The following is a 13,449-nucleotide window of genomic DNA, read 5'->3' as shown; positions in this document are numbered from 1 at the left end:
ATTAAAATATTAGTGAAACACGTTCAGCTAGTATGCTTACCAACACAGAATTTAGAGACAGACAAGATCTATTATGTCATTTGATTCATGCCTTAGGGCAGTGGTTTTCAAATTGTAGGTCACAACCCAGTACTGGGTCATGGAATATAAGGCACTGCTTGCGGCGGCTCTGGTCAGCACTTTTGACCGGGCTGTTAAAAGTCCCACCGGCGGTGCTGCCCAGCTAAAGAAGATTAGTTACTACTTGTTCCTACACCGCGCTGTGCCCCAGAAGTGGTCAGCAGCAAGTCCAACTCCTAGGCAGGGGGGACATAGAGCTCCGCACACTGCCTCCACCCCGAGTACCGGCTCCGCACTCCCATTGGCTGGTTCCCAGCCAATGGCAGCTGGAGGAGGGGGGAAGCAGTGCCTGCGGGCAAGAACTGCATGGAGCCGCTTGCACACCTCTGCCTAGGAGCTGGACCTGCTGCTGGCTGCTTCCAAGGTGGAGGTGTAAGCGAGGAATCAGGCAGCCAACAAAGAGGTGGGAAAGGACCATGGGGGGCACCAGCTAACTGGGGAAGATGAATAAGAAAGGAGTCGCCAAAGAAGAATGAAGAGTATTTTTATCTCCATCAGCCTCTTCAAACCCTGTTCACAAAAGGAGGCAGCCACAAACAGCCAATGGCAATAGCTAGCTATGTCAGACTAGAACATATGCCAGGTAAACCAAAATATGGAATATTTTGCCGTGTTGCCAACTTGCTAGATAGTATCACAAGCATTGCAATGTGTTGTGTTTTTCTTAAATGCCAGCTGCTAGAATCATGCTATGGCCTGAGAATCTCAGCTTTCATTAAAAGAAAAAAAGAAGGTTCTCTGCAATTATGAGAGCAAGGAAAGATTTAATATTCAAAGGAAGGGTACACTCAATGCTGGAAAACAAGAAGGCAAATAAGAATCAAACATTTTAACATTTTGAGTTGGCAATACTGTTTTAGGCTCCAGTATACAGTTAATACAACAGAAAAAAATAATTTTTGCCAGTATTTTCTAAATGGTGGAAGCTAGAACATTAGGAAATTTAGTACTTTTTTTTCCTCACCAAACGTACACATTTTTTCCTTCCAAATCAGTCTACTATATTAAGCTGAACTTTTATTTAAGCTTCTTTAAAAAAAATTCTTGTTAGTAGTTATCAACCAGCACCACAGGAAATCTTTTTCTGATATATGGATGAGCAAGATTGGATTTGTAGCACAAATTTCTACTCAAGTCTCATTCAAAAAAATGAACATCACCTAGTGAAATACATAAAGAGATTCAGAGGGTATTCACCCATGAAAGCTTACGCTCCAATACATCTGTTAGTCTATAAGGTGCCACAGGACTCTGTCGCTTTTTACAGATCCAGACTAACGCGGCTACCCCTCTTATAAAGAGATTCTTTACTCCTACTTTAAAAAAACACACTTCTGAAAATACAATAGCAATGTGCCAGGATAAGGGCAGTTGCAACATCTGCAGAAGGTGGATGAGCAGCTTAAGAAATGGCCCAAAAAAAACATGTGATTCCTAAACGAAGCATTTGGGGTTGTTTTCTAAATTTAATTTTTAAACCCTAGCACCACATCCTGTTCTCGAGGGCTTATGTAATGTTATACAAACATCTGGTATTGTTCTTAAATGTAGCTTGAATTCTCACCTATTTAAAAATCACAACAAAAACACATGGACCTAATATTGAGAGGGTAATGATGGGGAAGATAGCAAAGGAAGAGCTACCTTCATTAAAGAACCAGAATTCTCCAATGCAGCTAGGATTTGAACCACAACAATTTTCTTCATCTATATTTGTGACTCCAGTGGCAATTCACATCTGCCTTGATACATGATCTCTCACAGGTACTGTCAGATACTTCTTTCACTCCCATCCTCCACACACACACACACACACACACACACACCCCTACATTTTTAATTGCCAGCGAGCACATTTGGCACCATGCCTATCTTTTGACCAAACAGCAGACAAGGAAAAGACATGCACACATGCACATAAAAAAAAAAAACAAAAAAGAAAATGCAATACATAAAGAAATCACTTTATGCATATAATATTGATACTTTCTACATATCTATCCAAAAGCAGACACGCTGCATAATGATTATCAAAATAGATCTGTAATAAACTTAGTTATGTTTTAATCAAGTAAATATTCCTAAAATCATTGAGAATGCCTTTCATGGCTAGCTTCCAAGTCCTTTTAATCTGTTTTAAAAGACATTTCTCTAGTGAATGAGCCATTACAGTCTACCATGTAAATATACATTAAACAAAGCATTGCTGTCTATTGTGTACATCTGTACTCTTCTTTGGAGATATGTTTTTTAGGTGAATCTTGAAAAGGTAATAAAAAATGGATACTTGACATACATCATAAAAGATCCTTTGTCCTAATCTGCATTAAACCTCAGTATAAGGTTTCCATGCTTATGCCAATGGCAGCAGGAGAGGTTTATGTTTTCAGACTTCTTTTTGTTTACTCTGTTATATGGTTAATTTTATCACCCCAGCTTGTATTTTATCTAAAAACCTCATGACATGTTTGTAGTAGTATGATTGTGAAGACATTTGTTGCATGCTCTCTATTTTGTTGTTTGGTTGGTTTGGGTTTTTTTTTGTTTTTGTTTTTTAATGACAACAATGAGATTTCAGACACAGTCAAGCAAGGATAATTTGACACTAAGGGATACATGCTAACAGCTGGAATACTGCATCCAAAACTCCAGACTTACAATTTATCATCAAGCTTTGACTGGGACTTTTTAAAATGTTCAGTTGCAACATCTTCTCTCCAGAATGGTGAATTATCAGAAATGGAAATAATGACCTTATGGATCCACCAGGAGACATGTGGAAATGCTATAGGATCATTATCAAAGAACTAACAAAAGTCATAATTTCAGGCTCCATAAGAAACAAATGGAAAATTAAGCATTTACTATAAATGGAAAAAGACAAAACTGATGGAGAATTTTATTTTCCGACAAATGGCTTGTCTATACAGGAAAGGTTGTGAATTTAAGTTGCTACATATAACTCCTCATGTGGACACACTTATTTTGGGATAACAGTGCCTTTTTCCAGTTAACTTGTGTCATTTTGGAAGTGATTTAAACTAAACTGGAAAAAGCCACTCTTATTCTGGAATAAGCATGTCCACACAGGAGAGTTACACCCAAATAACTGCAGTAGTTTAACTGTATCATTATAACTGCAAAGAAAAAGAACAAAAAATCTATCGTGTAGACAAGCCCTCAGACAGGTTACAAAGTAAAATAAATGTAAAACTATTTAAAAAAAAAAAGAGTAGGTGGCAATATCCTGAAGCTACTATCTCATGTGAGACATATTATGGCTAAGGCTATGTTTTAGTCACAGGTACAGTATTTTTAGTAAGTCATGGACAGGTCATGGGCAGTAAACAAAAATTCACAGCCTGTGACCTGTCCATGACTTTTACTATATACCCCTGACTAAAACACTGGGGAGAGGGGCAGGTCCAGGGGCGCCACAGGTGCTCGGGGGGGGAGACCCAGGGGGGCATTGCAGGTGCTAGGGGGGTGGGGGAGGAGAGAGGTTGGGAGGGCTGGGGCAGGTTCCCTACCTGACACCTGGGAAGTGGTGACCTCCAGCTCCTAACTCCATATGCTGCCTCCGCTCCAAGCACCGGTTCTGCAGCTCCCATTGGCTGAGAACAGCGGCCAATAGCAGCTGCAGGGGTGGTACCTGCGGGCTGAGGAATCATATGGAGCTAGGAGCTGAGGGAGAGGACTTCCTGTTGCCATTCTGGGGAACTCCCCCCCGAGGCAAGCACTGCACCCCAATCCCCAGCCCCCCCCAAACTCCCGCAGCGGGGGGTCAGGAAGCCCCGAGACTGCCCCAAGAGCATCCAGTGCAACTGTCCCAGGGACTGCCCAAGCTACTCAGGCAGCTCCCAGGCTAGCCATATGGGCTACTGCAGAAGTCACGGAGGTCACAGAATCCATGACAAAAATGGAGCCTGAATTATGCTACCTTATTAGAAATAATTTTACAGGGCATTCTTGAATTTAAGCAACTGAAGTCACTTGTGTTGGCATCCTTTCATCTGCAAGAGACTGATAGTTTGCAATGTCTCATGTGACTGAATAGTCCAATCCAAGATTTGCATGATCTTTGGCAGTTACTGCAAATGTATGTATCTTGGTTGGAAGCTGCTTGCTTTCTACAGGCTCATTTCTCTTCAGGGTATAGGAGCCAGCTTCTGTCATGGACTTTGATACCCTGATGGAGACAATGGCACACCTGAATTCACTTGGGAGTGAAGAAAAAGAGGGCTAATTTCAGCACTTAATCAGATGAAGAAGTTCAAAGCTACGCTATTTTCCCTAAAGGCTCATAAAGACTGTGCAAGACACTGCTATAGCTAGTAAGTGTTTTTACCTACTATGTTATCTTTATTAAGGCACAGTTTTATGAACATGAACCCAGCCATTTGAAATAAGGTTTTCACTGTACAGCTAAAAGAGGTAAATCCATGTTTTCTTTCTATTGCAAACAATAGGGTTGAGTATCATTATGAAGGCTTCCAAATCACAGAAATGTCAAATTGCTGAGTACTGAAGCAGATTCTACAGAAAGCTGCATGGAGAAATAAGGAGTGCTCTAAGGTATGCCAAGGTTCTCCAGAAGGAGCAAGCAGACTGTTTGCAAAAGTTAAAGGGTCAATTCCAGGGTAGAAATGAATTAAAAAGGTTTTCAAACACACACAGTGAACAATCTTATGGAAGAACTTTTCACAACTACACCTATCAATTGGTGGCACCTTCTAGCAAAGGAACTAACAAATAAATTTAACTTGTTGGATCAGTATTGGGATGCAGATAGTTCTAAAAGCTTGCCAATCTCACCGTTTCCACGTATTCCTCTGCCTGTCTATATCCAGCTGTTCTCTCATCTTATACTTCGATTGTAAACACCTTGGCGCAAAACAGTCTTTTATTTCTGTGTTTGTACAGTACGTAGCACAATGGGATGCAGGTCCATGACTAGGGTTCCTAGGCACTATGGTAATAGAAATAATACTTAGGTTTTTTTAAAAAAATCACATGCCTAACCAAATTAGTTGTCCTAGTCCAAATATTTGTGCCTAGACCAGGCATTAGTGTTTTGCTTAGAATAAAAGTTTTATAGTACCGAGTCCATACACACGTGCATTAGACAAGCATGTTCTCATTGTATAAAACTCAGGCCCTGTCTACACACAAACATGCACAGTTTAAAGGCATGTCTTTAAACCAATTCAGTTAAACTGGTACAAATCCCTACCCAGATGCTCTTATTTTATTGTTCAAGCTAAATAAGTATAAGCCGCTCTTAAAACAAGAGCATCCACATAGGGTTTTCTGCCAGTTTAACTTAACTGGTTTAGAGACATGCTTTTACTTACTTGCTCTCATAAAGGTTTAAATCTACACTGAATTCCAAAGGAAGTTAGTCACAGAACTGCAGGACATAGTATCTGATCTTAGAAGGGTGACTTAACGAGCATTCTGTTCTGGCTGTCTTGAAGTAGAAATAAGTTATGTAAGGCAAAAACAGGAAGACAGTCATTCAGTAAGAGTTTCCTTATGTGTGACTATTAAGACAGAAGGCAGAACCTGGAATTTGTCAGCTAGACAGAGGAGGAAATTCTCTATGGCTACAAGAATTATCTTTTTGGTAGAGTGCTGCTGGATCCACTAGCATCAGGGTACCGATTTCTCATTATCAGGACTTCAGTAGTAGATCAGTCTTCACCCTCCAAGCAGTTCAGGACTCTACTAGAAACCTTATCAGTTTGTTTTCCATTACAGTGCTTCTTAATAATGCTGACTATGGGGAATTATGAGATGGAATTTTAAGAAGTAAATTTAAATGAAAGAATAAGTGAATCTTACTTTATTTCATAACTCAATTATTTAGTTTCCTTTTCAAGCAACGTGCTATTATTGTATCATCTCTCTCCTAATGCTCTGTCAAGCTGCCTAAAAAATAAACGATTACCCCTTTATTTTTGAGTTTGACTTCTTATCCTCTGATCCACTATATGGCCTTTTTGGCCTTTGATCCTTTGCACGTATTTTGACCTCTTGCTGCCTACTGCTTTATACTTTACACTTTCATTCTGACCACACACTCTCATGGCATTCATCTTCCATTATAGTACCTTCCATTTCTCTTCTCTAATCTGATTATATCTTTTTCCGTAGCACAAAAGGGTCTCATTGGTTAAGAGGTGTTTTTTTTCCAGTTTCTAGTTCTAGTCATTTAAATATATAAAGTTTATTTATTTTAACAATGAAATACACTCAGAAAAAAAAAGTTTTCTTTCCACATCTTGCATAAATAATCCATCACATTTTTACTCATCTATACAAAATAATTTAAATGTATTTCCTAGTTTATTTGATTTCTGAACTCCAGAGCCTGACAATCCCCAGAAATGTAATCCATATAGACTTGGTGAAACTAGTAAAAGGTCATCTCCATAGATCAATACACTGTAAACAAAAAGTTCATCCAAGACGAGATTACAACCCCTGCACTCATGAAAACATAAACGCTTCAGAACCTTCTCCCACAATGCCCATGCCATAGGACAAAGTTAGCAGTATCCTTGCATTCAGTATGCTACTGCGAGAGGGTTAATGTGAAGACTGATGTTTGTATATTGCTTTAAAAACACAAAGCATTGTCTAAATGCTGTATATTCTTATTACATGTCCACTGCCTCACAAATGGAATGAGCTACCAAATGCTTGCAAGCAAGTGTATCTGCTGCTCTGTGGATCTCACAGTTAAGAATGTTTTCACTATTTGTCCAGAGGGTACAGAGAACAGACATTTCTAAAAGTTATTTATTTATTTTTTTAATATCAGGAGAGCACCTTTTATTACACATTGATATGGAAGCAAGTGGAGAAATCAGAGGATTTCTGACTTCTACTCAACCAGTCAAGGCCTAAACAGAAATCTCTCTAATGGCAGCTTCATTTGACAGTAACAGCTGCCTAGAGTACTAAAAGCATCCCTATTTCTATTAGTTGGGCTGTAACAAAAAGATTTAGTGTCAAATCCTGCAAAAAGCAGTATTCATTTTGTTCACTGCCACACACAGAGCCCAGGAGATGAACTGTAGAATGATTTTTTTTATTAATTTCTGGAGAGGAAAAGAACAAAGAAGAAAGGCAATACAGGTTAGGTTGGCTAAGTGTATCAGCAATGCAGCCAGAAGTCTTAACAGATATTGTTCTTTCCAGAAGATCTTGAACCGTAGGCTCCATTACATATCACGTTGTCCTTCAGTGGGACAATCGCTGGAAATATGTTTTATTAATACAGCCTGTACTCCATGTCTTTATTATTAGAAGCCTTATTACAACTCGAGAATGCTTATTTTCTTGTGATTCCTGTCCCATGAGAATATACTCATGGGACAGGAATCTATGCCAATATTTCTCAAAACAATACTATAATCATTAAAAAAGAATGTCAATGGACCACTGAGGCATAAAAAGTGACCTTCACAATTGTCATAAGGTGGAGAACGTTTTCTAAAATCTAGAGGTTTTAAAAAACAGCCAGCGTTAGGACAAAATGACATTTGGTGGTGTCAGATATTTCACATTAGCCCCGCAGCATTTGTTATAATATTCTTCTTAGAAGATGGACCATGCTGGTGCACCACAAACAAAGATAGAGATATTGATTCTGAACTCAAAAATAAAAAGGTAGAGAAAATGCTAAACAGTAAAGTTAAGATATCAGACAAAACTAGCTGTAAGTTTTTTAAAGAATACCAGAAGTACAAAGCCTGCAGAAGTCTTGACTGATCTGTTGATCTATTAGGGAGTATAGCAAGCAACTGAGGATAAAAGACACTGCAGAGAAGTTACATGATTTTTTTGCATCAGACTTCACTACAGAAGAAATCAGGGCAACATATACACTTACCAGGTAATAAGAAGTAGGTACAATCAGAATGATGTATAAGTGGTGATGAAACAAACAATTTAAACAGCAATAAGTCGTCATGCTCAGGTGTACAGACAAGTTCTACAGGAACTGTAAAATGAAGTACCTGAACTGTTACCAAAACAGACTCACAGCTTCATTCTGGGGGCTGGTCTACACTACGGGGGAAAATCGATCTCAGATACGCAACTTCAGCTACATGAATAACGTAGCTGAAGTCGAAGTATCTAAGATCAAATTACTCACCGTCCTCACGGCGCGGGATCGATGTCCGCGGCTCCCCATGTCGATTTCGCAACTCCGTTCGGATTGGTGGAGTTCAGGAATCGATATAAGCACGTTCGAGGATCGATATAGCTCGTCTAGATGAGACTCGATATATCGATCCCCGAGCAATCGATTGCTACCCGCCAATATGGCGGGTAGTGTAGACGTAGCCTGGGATAACTTCAGTGCACACCAGCAGGGTCAACACAGACCAACTAACACGCAACACATTAGTGCACATTACCCCACTGTGTAAACAAACCCTCACCATTTAAAATACTCTCCACAACCTCATTAGAATTAGATTTTTTTTTTTTGTTATAAAGACATTGAAGACGACCAGTGTGAAAGGATTATTTTATGAGCTTGGTTTGACACAACTTAATTACAAACCCAACTCTTTTACAAATGTGAACAGCAACTCTAATTTCACTAGAACAAAAATATTTAAACAGGTTCCTTTTTTTTTTTAAATATCTGAATTAATTTTATTGCAGCTTTCTATTGTGTGCCATCCTTTTTTGGCTTACCCTTATTTTGTGCTTCTATCTTTGGCACAACAAAGTATTCCCAATCCTCCTGCGTGAGGCAGTTTTGTCACCCTAAGGCTCCCTTGGCCTCAACGTCCGCTCCCACCCCCATGAGTTTTGTATAATTTATTTTATACTGCCACTAATTTTAAATTTTCAAATGCACTGCAAATTTTTATACTGACAACAGTGTAGGAATTATTGGGAGAAGACTGGAGGTTTTGACAGCTGGATAGGGAACAACTGAGGTTTTTGGAACCCAAGAAGAAGTGCAAGTTTGTTTTAATTTCTGTTATCCATAAGGTAACTGATGATTCTGATACTAGCAAAATGACCTCAATTCTTTCAACATCTTTTGGAAAGCAAAATGGGGTTGATTCCTAGTTCCACACCTCAGAAACCCTTAATAGCAACTAGCTTGGCCCACTATAGCCCAAACATCTGCCACTATGCAAAAATGACAAACATTTTAGCTTGATGTTTTTGTTAGAGTGATCAGCAGTGAAGCAGACAACATTGACATTTAAAGGGTTTATATTCCACAGAGGTGAATGAAAGTTCACACTTCACTGTTGTTTCAGGTTGTCTGAAAACTCAGCTATTACTTTGGCTCATATTTTGAAGGTTTAATTTTTAAAATGAAAGCTAACATTTTTCTGCCATAATATGCAGCAATATAAAAATATCTGCTGTAGTATGGAAATATATGTGGCTGAGGAGCCTGATTATTCTGTAGGTAACATTTCCCAATTTTTACTGTGCACACCAAACAGCCAGAGTCTGAAAAGATTCCCAGTTCTGGACCTCCCATCAATACCTTCATGTGGATACTAGAAATCAAGGCTATGCCTTCACTGATGAAAAAGGTGTGTTTTTACAAGCTAACTAAGACCCATTAGCTATTTTGCTGTAAAATCTTAGCGATGAGAAGGCTATGTAGTTTTTACTGGAATGTAGGTAGGCGAAGGGGGGGGAAGTATAATGTTGACCTCACCTAGCTATATAGCTTGCACCTTACCTCCACTAGAACTTTACAACAAGATAATGAGGCTTGGCAGAATTCAATTTTAGTTTTTTAATAATTTCTGTTTTTATTTTTATCAATTTGAAGTTTCACACATTTGGGACAGTATATGGGGATCAGACAATAATGATTTAATTACAGTAGATGCCAAGATTAAAAAAACCCAAAGCTTTATAAACTTAAAACACAAATTGTCAATATCATGTCAAAACACACAAAGTAAATATTCTTAAATTGAACTCTAGTAAGTTTTCAAGCAGACTTTTTTCTTTGCCTATCTAAATTTCAATTATCGAGGAAAATATTTTTTGCCAGTTTGCATGTGTATGAGAAAGCTGGTATTTCCCCCCCAAAAAATCTAATCCCTCCAAGCCTAGAGATAACTAACTACACCTTGCTGTTAAAAAAAAAGGCAGTTGACCTTTTCAGCAGGGAAGAGACCTCCCAAACTGCTGTTGCAAGCCTGTAAGGCTATGTCATCACTATGTGATTAACTCCTCTCCAGTTAGCCTAGCTCCAGTGAGAGAGCCACACTGTGAAGTACCATGCCAGCTGCACACAGAATTACCTTACTTCACAGCATTTACTGTACCAGCTGACAAGTTGCACTAACTAGAACTGTGGCCTATACCCCTAGACGGCCAGCCAACTCCCAATGTTATAATTAATTAAACTGTTATGGGCTAAACAGATTGTCTTATTTTGAGGTACATGAATACACCCATCTGCTCTTGTGCATTAGTCTACAACTGTAATGTCATACAGATCTTCAAAACCAAGGGACTATACAAGCCATCAAAGACTATTACCATTTTTTGCAGCATCTTTCACGAAAATCTAGAGTCTAGTTAGACGCAAAGGCAAGATACTCATGATTTTTAGCTAGTCATACAAGAGTTTATATTAAAGATAAAATTCCTTTCTTAAATATAAACATAGATGACTAGAGAAACTTGAAGCTGAAAATACTTTGCAAGCAGTATGGATTTCTACAAACTGCTGAAAATAGTCTGCATATTAAAACCAAGTTTAAAAAACAAAATATACTTTTACATTTAAAAAGCCAAGAGGTCATACTACACATGTCTGACTGTGAATATAAATACAGCGCCTCAGCATGACCACTTATCTCTGGGTTCAATTAAAAAAAAAAACCCTCACAAATCTAGATGACCTCAGTTATGTCCTATTCCTATTTAGTCATATATAATATATATCATTAACATATGGAGCATCACAAAGCAGGCACATGAGAATCTGCTGGGCACCATCCTGCAGGCAGCGTTAAGCGGCACTAGCGATTTGTCTTCTCACATTTTCCTATGAAACGAACAGCTCTGGGAACTGCTTTGAGCCTGGGACACACCTCTTACGTTTGGTCTCTCCTCCCGCCTACACATTCATTTTAACTAGCATGTTAAATCCAATGTGGTTTGCAGTGCTATGAAAATAACCTCGGGAGTGTATCCACGCTCAGCGGAGCAGGCTAATTTCAACCACTACAGGTTTGTTAGCGGCTTGTTCGCATTAGCGCCCACAGAGGCTCCTAGTCGCTCCCTGGGGCACGTCACACTCCAGCCCCCCGCGGGCTGCGTGGCTCTGCTCCAGTCCCCGCTGCGGGCGGCCTGGGCTGTGCCGAGAGCGGCGCTGCAGGCCCCATCCGGCCGCGGGGAGGCAGCGCGGCCCCCGCCCTGAGGGAAGGAGACCGCGGGCTCCGGGCCTGTTTCACCTCCCCCAGGCGGAGCCCGGGGCTGCCCCTCCCTGCGCAGGGGGCGGGGCTCGGGCACCAGTTAAACTCCCGGCCTAGACACCCCCCGCCCCCGAGCGGCCCCCTGTCCCCGCGCACGCAGAGGGCAGCGCCTCAGTCCCCAGCGGAGCCGCCCCCGGGAGAGCCCTGGCGCGGCGGGGGATCGCACCGGGCGGGGCCGGTCTCCACCCAGACCCCCGCTGCCCCTGGGTGCTGGGGCGGGGCCTGCCCGCGGGAAGAGAGGCGCAGGGAAGAGGCCAGCGGAGACCCTGCCGAGTGTCTGTGCCCGGGGGGCCCTGTCCCGCACTCACCGCCGAGGAGCCGCCGCTGTGGTGCGCGTAGCCCCCTTCTTCTCAGCGCCGGGGGCGGCTCTTCCCGCCCGCTCGCTTCACCCGCCCGGGAAGCGCGAACCCCAGAAACTGAAAACAAAATAAAAATAAAAACTTTCCTCGCCGCCGTCTCCCTCCCCCCAGGAGCACGAACCCAAACACACTGAGACACGCCTCCGGGCCGTCCCCCGCGCCGTTCACTGGACAGTGTTGCGACGACCTCTCTGCCCATTGGCCTCATTCCCTGCCCATCATACACGTCCTCGCCCCTTTCAACCCTCCGTACTGTTAATTGGGTATTGCCTCGATGATCTCTCCGCCCATTAGCCACAACTCTTGCCTATCATAACAATACCCACCTTCCCGCATCTTCAATTGGGTAGTGTCGTCACTCGCTACCCACCTATTGGCTATATTCACTGACAGTCATATGTTGATACATGCCCCTCCACATAATTCATTGGCTGGAGACGCCTCTTCCCTTCTTCCCATTGGCTACAACCCCAGCCCGTTGGAAGAGTTCACGCCTACTGCTCCAGCCCTTCCACACCCTTCATTGGGCTGTATTTTTAGTCTCTCCCACCCATTGGTGTGAATATTGGGCCCCTCACAAACCAGAGTGCCCCGCCCCCCCGCGGTTCTCAGAGTGCCGCGCCGTTTGGCTCTTCACCCATGTCAAGTGGTTAGAAGAGCTACGTCAATCAACTATAGACACGCCCACCTGTGGGCCCAGCAAGAGGGAGAGATTATGGCGGGTGTTCAGGTTATTATTAGGGCCACAGCTATAAACATTCAGATCCGCGACACCCCGCCTCCACCCTTCAACTGGTTAACGACAGAGACGCAACAACCCACCCCCCGCACAGTTTGCGATGCTATTTATCCCCCGGGTGCACCGCCCCCTGCAGGCGACAGATGGATTGAAATGCTATTTGGCACGGGAGGTGTCGGTTTTAGTGAAGCTCGCAAGCCATTGGTGGAAGTAATTAGGGGTGCCCCACCCACCAACGTTCTGCTGTTAGAGAACAACAAGCAATGCCATTGGTCACATCAACCATAGCTACTGATGATTTAACAGCCTGGGTACCATCTAACCGCGCCTCTGATTGGACAATAGTCATGCGCCACTGAGCGCTAAACCCTCGCACCCCCAGCTTAGCCGGAGGGGGGGGGTGATCAGTGTGGTCAGGTGCCTTGTGACGTGCGCAGCCGCAGTGCGGCTGTAGGTGGTTGCGTGAGCGGCGTTGCCCTGCTTGCGGCCTGAGTCCCGGCGGAGCCGTGCAGCCCTGCCCGCAGCCTCGGCGTGGCAGCGCGTGACGTCCTAACGCGAGCACCAGCCAGGCCTGTGCATGGGGGCCAAGGGGTGCGTCACTGCCTGACAGAAACCCCAGTGGTGCCCTGCAGCCCCACACAGGGCGAATCACCTTTGTGGCCTCGGGCCGCCCAGGAGGCGGGTTTCAAGCTAAACCCTTTATTATGAAGAGGAACGAGGGTCACCAGATGAAAGGAAG

The 13,449-nt window shown here is 42.6% G+C and overlaps 1 protein-coding gene across 4 annotated transcripts in view; it reads right to left on the bottom strand.

The window, feature by feature from the left end:
- Positions 1 to 12,101, bottom strand: part of TNRC6B (trinucleotide repeat containing adaptor 6B) — a 258,765-nt gene extending 246,664 nt beyond the window's left edge. For all 4 annotated transcript variants that reach the window (XM_030546761.1, XM_030546819.1, XM_030546830.1 and 1 more), the window contains exon 1: positions 11,921 to 12,101. The gene's annotated coding sequence lies outside the window, so the exon portion shown is untranslated. The remainder of the gene's footprint in view (positions 1 to 11,920) is intronic.
- Positions 12,102 to 13,449: the final 1,348 nt, after the last annotated feature.

The sequence above is a fragment of the Gopherus evgoodei genome, chromosome 1, assembly GCF_007399415.2.
Source record: "Gopherus evgoodei ecotype Sinaloan lineage chromosome 1, rGopEvg1_v1.p, whole genome shotgun sequence".
In the NCBI taxonomy this organism is placed as follows: domain Eukaryota; kingdom Metazoa; phylum Chordata; order Testudines; family Testudinidae; genus Gopherus; species Gopherus evgoodei.
The sequence above is the reverse complement of the archived record's forward strand: the minus strand, read 5'-3'. Positions and strand labels throughout refer to the sequence as shown.